At 45.4% G+C, this 6,504-nt stretch overlaps 1 long non-coding RNA gene across 5 annotated transcripts; it reads left to right on the forward strand.

Annotated features, from left to right (window-relative positions):
* Positions 1-2,105: 2,105 nt before the first annotated feature.
* LOC123070971 (uncharacterized) lies at positions 2,106-4,972 on the forward strand. 5 transcript variants are annotated; one of them, XR_006434057.1, is made up of 8 exons: positions 2,106-2,268; positions 2,359-2,583; positions 2,781-2,857; positions 2,950-3,491; positions 3,612-3,804; positions 3,905-4,003; positions 4,119-4,361; positions 4,452-4,972. It is a non-coding gene; the product is annotated as an uncharacterized lncRNA (long non-coding RNA). The 5 variants fall into 5 exon arrangements; XR_006434056.1 differs by having other exon boundaries at positions 2,950-3,236; positions 3,364-3,491; positions 3,905-4,361; XR_006434058.1 differs by having other exon boundaries at positions 2,950-3,048; positions 3,165-3,491; positions 3,905-4,361.
* The last annotated feature ends 1,532 nt before the right edge of the window (positions 4,973-6,504 follow it).

Here is a 6,504-nt window from a genome sequence, read left to right on the forward strand (position 1 = left end):
CAGGACCGGTCCTGGTTGTTAAAGTCATTGGAGATCAAGAAAGAGTTGGCCGAGAAGAAGGCAAAAGAGAAGCAAGAAAAATGGCAATTGCTCAAGGAAGAGGGGCTCCGTAAAGCTGCCATTAAGGAGAGAAGAGCATGCGCCGCCGAAAATAAATCCATGTCCTTGTTGCTCGCTGAAGAGAACAAGATCATGTCAATGAACCGCGATGACATGGACGTCCTCACCAAATATGGCATGATATGGCAAGAAGAGAAATCTTGAAGAGGAGAATGGTCGCGTCGGCCGGTCCGTGTTACAGTTCCGGAGACGTTTTCTCTGCTCCATATGGTGGCAATGTCGATGATTTCGGTGCGGGAGTTGGGACAAGCGCCGGAGGTGGATTCGGTGGTGTCGATGAACTTCAAGATGGACTCGATGGCGCGGAGTGAAGATCGACCAACATGATGCCGGACATGGCCGTAACTTTTGCAAGGCCCTCTTTTGCGTTTGTCGTACTGAACTGGGCCTTTATTTGCGCGTAAAACTGTGTTATGTTTGTTTGCATTTGAACTTATTTGTGGAAACTTATGTCAAATGCGAGAATTGAGCGTTTTCTGTTTTCGGGTCGACGCGGCGGTGTCCGAACAGACCCCGCAAAAGCCGACCCTAAAAAAGTATATTTCGCGAATATCCTTTTATATGGGTCCGCTTGGGGGGTCTGCATCTGAGGCCGTCCGAGCCAGCCTTGTTGTGGGACGTATTCTGCAACACTGCCCTTGTTGCGAAAGGCCACGATCCGTAGGAAGATCTTGGGACAATTGAGGTTGGCTTGGAACAATTCGTAGAAAGAATTCTTGGGAGGTCTTGTTGCAGATTTTTTTTCTACAATTGAGGTTTGTTGAAAAAATTTGTCTTCATTTTTTTGCAACATAGCTTATGTTACGGGAGAAAGTTCTGCAACATTGATGTTGTTCCAGAAAAATTTGACGGGAGTCACGAGGAGTCAGGGGCACATGTCACGTGGGACACATGTCCATTCCTCTTGCAACAAGTCCTTTGTTGCAAAAGTCTTCTCTTGTATAATTTTCTGCAATAAGGGTCTTGTTGCAAAACTTTCTTTTATCTAATTTCCTGCAACAAGACCCATGTTGTGTAATCTCTTCTTCTCTAATTTATTGTAACAAGACCCTTATTACAAAAATCACATCAACATCTTTGCCGCATCTAATTTTCTGCAACAAGACACATGTTGCAAAAATTACAACACATCTCCGGCCGCGTCGCGGTGCAGTCATCGTTAGCTGCCATCATTCTGAAATAACATTGTTGTTACAAAAAAGGATGAGGGGGAGAGACGTGTGTGGTCAAGCAGGCCACGCGAGGGGGCAGATGCCTTGCGCCAGATCAGCCGGTTGATTATAATAATTTCCCTACTGTAAAATCAGTTTAAAACCAGTTTACGGGTCACCGTAAACTGTTTTTGCGGTATGAAAAGTACTGCAGAGAGCGGCGATGGCGCTCACGGGCTCGCCTGCTCCCGGTATGTGTTCCAATCCAACACGGGCAAGTGGAAGCAGGCATTCAGAGCTAGTTTGGTTGGTGACCTCGCTTTCGTGCCTGGGAAAAACAAGCGCCTGGCCTGCGCCTGAGTTGGTGCTCATTTTCTGCATGGCCAGGCTTGCCTGGACGTGGAGTGTTTGGTTTGCTGCCTGAATCTGATAGCACATGGGATGATAGGAACTCTGGATAAAATATTAGAAAAATCTCTAGATGAAGCCATTTGCATTGGATAGCGCGCCAGGCAGGTTTTGCTGATGGCCAGGCGTCCGTTTTCATATGCCTGGACCAGGCTAATCACGTGCCTGTGAGGCTAAGACATCCAGGCCAGGCTAGTACTCAAATTTGCAGGACGCCAACCAAACAACTGCCAGGCAGTTCTCAGGGATGCTCCAGGCCAAGCATTTGTTAGCCAGGAAGCAATCCAAACACACCCTCAATGCCAGCGGTGGGCCAAGACATACGTACGTACAATGGAACAGGCGTATTGGGTGGCATTCCGTCACGGCATGACGCTACCTGTCCCATTGAAACATAACGTGTATAACGGTACACACCGTTTCCCCGGTGTCTGTCACCGCACGTCGGATCCTTATCGCTTGGATCGCTGAAAAAAAAAACACTTATCGCTTGGATCGCTCCCCCCGCCCCTCCCCTCCCCTGGACAGCAATGGCGACGGTGGATGCCGGAGGCGGCGGCTTCGAGTTTTCGTTAGATCCCGTTGACAGGTACCTTAATTATTTAACGATTTGCGCCTCCTATTACTGTCCGCTTTCGTTCTGGCGGATAGATTCATGCTGTCGCCGCTCCTCTTAAAGGTTTCCCTTGCCGGATCTTGGCGGCAGTGAGGCTGTACTTGACGCTGCAACCACCCAAACGCTCGTCTGCACAGGCCCCCAGTCGAGCGTTGCTGATATAGGCGACGCGACGATGACGTTACAGCTAGATTTGAATAGCAGCTACGAAGGCCTCAGCTTGTCGGCGCCAACCTCAGAGCAGTCAGGCAGCAAAGACGACCCCCAATCCCTTGGCTGGACAATGAGGTATCGTCTGATATATTAATACTCTTCATTTCCAAAAGAACTGCACAAATCTCATGGATCCGAACGCAAAAATGCATTGCTCTTACTACTAGCTGTTGCAAAAGTTCGTGTGCCATGACTTATTACTTGATTTTTTTTATTTGCGTACTGATGTCCCATCTTTTATTCACACAGACAATGTTTTTTTTTTTTTGCAGAATTGGGTTTGAAGAAAATTGAGCTACTGAAACCACTGCATGTCCTCTGGGTTTGGGAATGTCAAGCAAACGTTCAGGTCCATCATATGAAAAATGCAGTTTTATTCAGCTGTGTAAGCTTGACGTCGTGTACTAACTGTGATCCACGCTTGTGTAATTGTTTTCACAGATGGAGCTCCAAGTATGGCACACACAGACCCAATATGGGATTTAAGTCCAGCATCGGGTCAAGCTGGTGGCGCGTCTCGAATTGACTTGTTGGCAGCTGGTAACACCGCTTGACTTTGGAGATAGTACCCTGCCGAGTGAGACAACAAACTGAAGTTGTAAAGCTTGAGCTCAAATTAACTTTCGCATCTCTGGAAAATTTGGATGAACGTGCAGTTGCAACAGGCACCAGTGTTCCTCGGAGAGGAACATGTGCAGCGACTGGCGGTGCAGACATGCTTGCATGAGGTACCAGCCATGCGCCTCCTCCAACTCAAAGCAATGTTCATCTTGAGATCATTTGCATGTCTGCCACTGCAAACAAGACGACTTGCTAACATAGAAACACATTTCCTTGTATTACAACTGGACCTAGCAACTGGCAAATGATGGGTGCTGCAGTAGATGGTTCATCATCCAAAGTAGAACCAGAGGCTGTGACCGTAAGGTTTGCAAGGATACTGATAAATGAGCCTGCTCCATCTGATGTATACACCTTCTACGGTAAGTAGCAAAAAGTGAACTATATGAGCTTCGCAGGCACACCTCACTTAGCAAGTCCATTCTTTCCTACAACCAACATAACATAACTTGGTGGTTAAACATAATCCATGATTGTTGCAGGAAATGGTTTTCATATTCTCGTCCCTACAAGCTGGAGACCAACGGGCAAGCCGTCAAGAAGAACTTTGGTCCAGGACAAGGCCTTAGGGGCAATGGCATGGAAGCACTAGTCCGACTTCTTGACATGAAGGACGACAAGCTGTACCCAGGTGGAGCTGCACGCTGGAGGAGAATCTTGGACCCAAGTTTTGCGGTACAAGCATTGGATGACCTTCTCCATCTCCTGATTGCATACATGAATTATGTTCATCTCTGAGACCATGTTTTTCCCCATCTGCTGGCGATTTCTGCAGGATGAGGTCTTGTATGACAGCAGGAGCCCTCAATGGCACAGGATCAGCTGGATGTTCAGTAAGAAGAATCTGAAATTCAACCTGGAAGAATGCAAGAATGTAGGTCAACAAGTGCAAATGACAGTGTCTCCTTATTTCTACCATGCATTTTGCAACTCAATAAAATGGGTATTAATTCTCTCAAAATTTCTTGCCAATTTTTTTGAGTCATCAGTTCATGGTTTATACTAATTGTCGACTAAGGGTGGTGCTTATATGAGATTAACAACAATGCAAAAACACTATGAATGATGGACCCTATGTTGGCGTACTCGATCGAGCGGAAGCTCGACGAAACCAACTGCCGTATTCTGCACTGCATGTGTCAGTGTCTTCGTGAATGGTATCCAGAATGGCATTTTGCCACTTATCCCTGGAATTATAAGTACAACACTGGTATGCATCAGAACTGCAGCATGTAAGTTTGGCCAACAAACATTTTCAACTTCAAATTATGATCCATTGATTGTTGTACAAAAACTGATGATTTGCTACCTAAAAAATGCAGTTCTGACAGCAATTTCCATGTACTCCACTACATCAAAGAATTTGATGGTGTGATGCTGAGGAAAATCCCAACTTGGCAAACCTTTCCATTAGGATGGAATTGGTATACAAGCATACAATTAGTAATAGACTTGCTGCCTTCAGGGTTTGATTGCATACATAAGGATGCAGATGGCATACGAAATTCTCACCTTAAAAGGAAACGAGGGAGACTTCCCAAACTACATGTATGGTGGCATCCTGGAGTAGATTTCAGTTTGCAATGAATAAAAAAAGCACCAATCAGCTAGTGGAAGGAGTGCATGAGTCGCTCAAGTTGTCAGGGGGTATCTTTTCTGGTTATTGAAGCCATGAAGGTGTCGGTGAGGGTCACCGCTGCGTGTAGCACCCCTATATGTTTAATTATCTAATGAATTTGCATGGCGAGACTGTTAGCCTAAATGTGTGCTGGACCTGCATCTGATTGTGAACTAATGTGTGTCAGACCATGATGCTGTAATATGAGACCTATGCCTGCTTTTATGCACTGATATGTCATTATGGCATCTAGTCATCTGGCTGGTGATAGCATCCTCTGCACATAATTTGCTTAACAATATTCATCATAAACTCACGGTTAGCTATAATTTGACTTGCTTTCATGACACAACTGAACATAAAACATCCGGCATATTAGTGTGATGTTGTGTGATGCCAATTGGGCAGGATTGTTCAAGTATGTAAGCATTGAATAAACATCACAAAAGTAGACATGACCCCATGTTAGAAGTAAAGCAGTAAAAAAAACATTTTCAAAAATTCATTTCACAAACTCATTAGTGCGTGCGCAAGATTTACCCAAAGCTGACACCATACCACACTCGACCCACAAGCCAAGATAAGTTTATGGCTACTGCACTGGAAAACAAATTTAGTTTATATCTATCTCTCATGCGTGATGTTCTTTTGCTGATGGGCTAGATATATTCTATGAGTATTGCCAACAATAATTTTGGAGGCCAATTCTATTGTAATCTCCAGAAACATTAGGCTTCCTTCCCTGCAAAAAAGAAAAAAAAAATAGAGAAAGAAAACAATAGGCTTCCTGCAACCTGTAGAAATCGCATCCACCTCGTCTCGGCTGCCACCTATTAGAAAAACCGACTAAGATATCCAGGAAAATAGGAAGCGAAAATTCGTTGACTCAAGATCCACTTATATTCTGATGATTGCAACACTTGTAGAAGCCCTCGCCGGCGAACTGACCGCGGCGGGCGACGTACGTCACCACTACACTGCCGCAATCCGGGCAGGGGACTACAGACAGGGCAACTAGCAAGCGCCGCTTCCCACATGTGACGGTGCTGCCGGTCGTAAACGGCAGGGGCAAAGACCAGGTAACGCGCCGTGAGTACCGAGTCCGGTATATTCGTCGCTCTTTACAACAGTGTAGTACAACTTACAAATACCCTGCAAGCCCTACAGTACCGAGACGGCCCACATCCCGAAACGAGTAAATGGCTATCGATACCGGGAGGGTGCGCGCTCGTCCGCGCCTGTGAATTTCCAAAGTACTGCAGAACTATACTGCAAGAGAAAAAAAAATCCCTCGGCTTGCTCCGGCGGCCGCTGCCGAGCTCCTCCGCTTGCTCCGACGTTCCGGCAGCCTGCTCCGGCATTGACTATTTTGTGGTTCACCTAAAAAAATCGGCTCGAAAACCGCAAATATGAGTATGTGGGTGATAATATATGGTGACCTGCATTTTTTTACGGGATTTATTCGGTGCGTTTTTTGCAACATATACTGAGGTTTGACCACTTTTAGAGTATCTGCTAGAGTTGCTTTTACCGTCGTTCCAAATTAGACTTGCTGCATGATTGTTGATATCTGCATGTTTTGTAAGGAAGATGATGTAAAATACATCAATAAATTGTGCTTCGAGTAAAATTTACATCACTAAAATGTAGGTTTTACATCACCAAAAACCTACAACCCCAACTATGATGTAAAATAGGGCAGCAGTTCTCTAATAGGTGATGTATAAAATAGGGCAGCCGCTCCACAATTTCATACA

The sequence above is a fragment of the Triticum aestivum genome, chromosome 3B (assembly GCF_018294505.1).
Source record: "Triticum aestivum cultivar Chinese Spring chromosome 3B, IWGSC CS RefSeq v2.1, whole genome shotgun sequence".
Lineage (NCBI taxonomy): Eukaryota > Viridiplantae > Streptophyta > Magnoliopsida > Poales > Poaceae > Triticum > Triticum aestivum.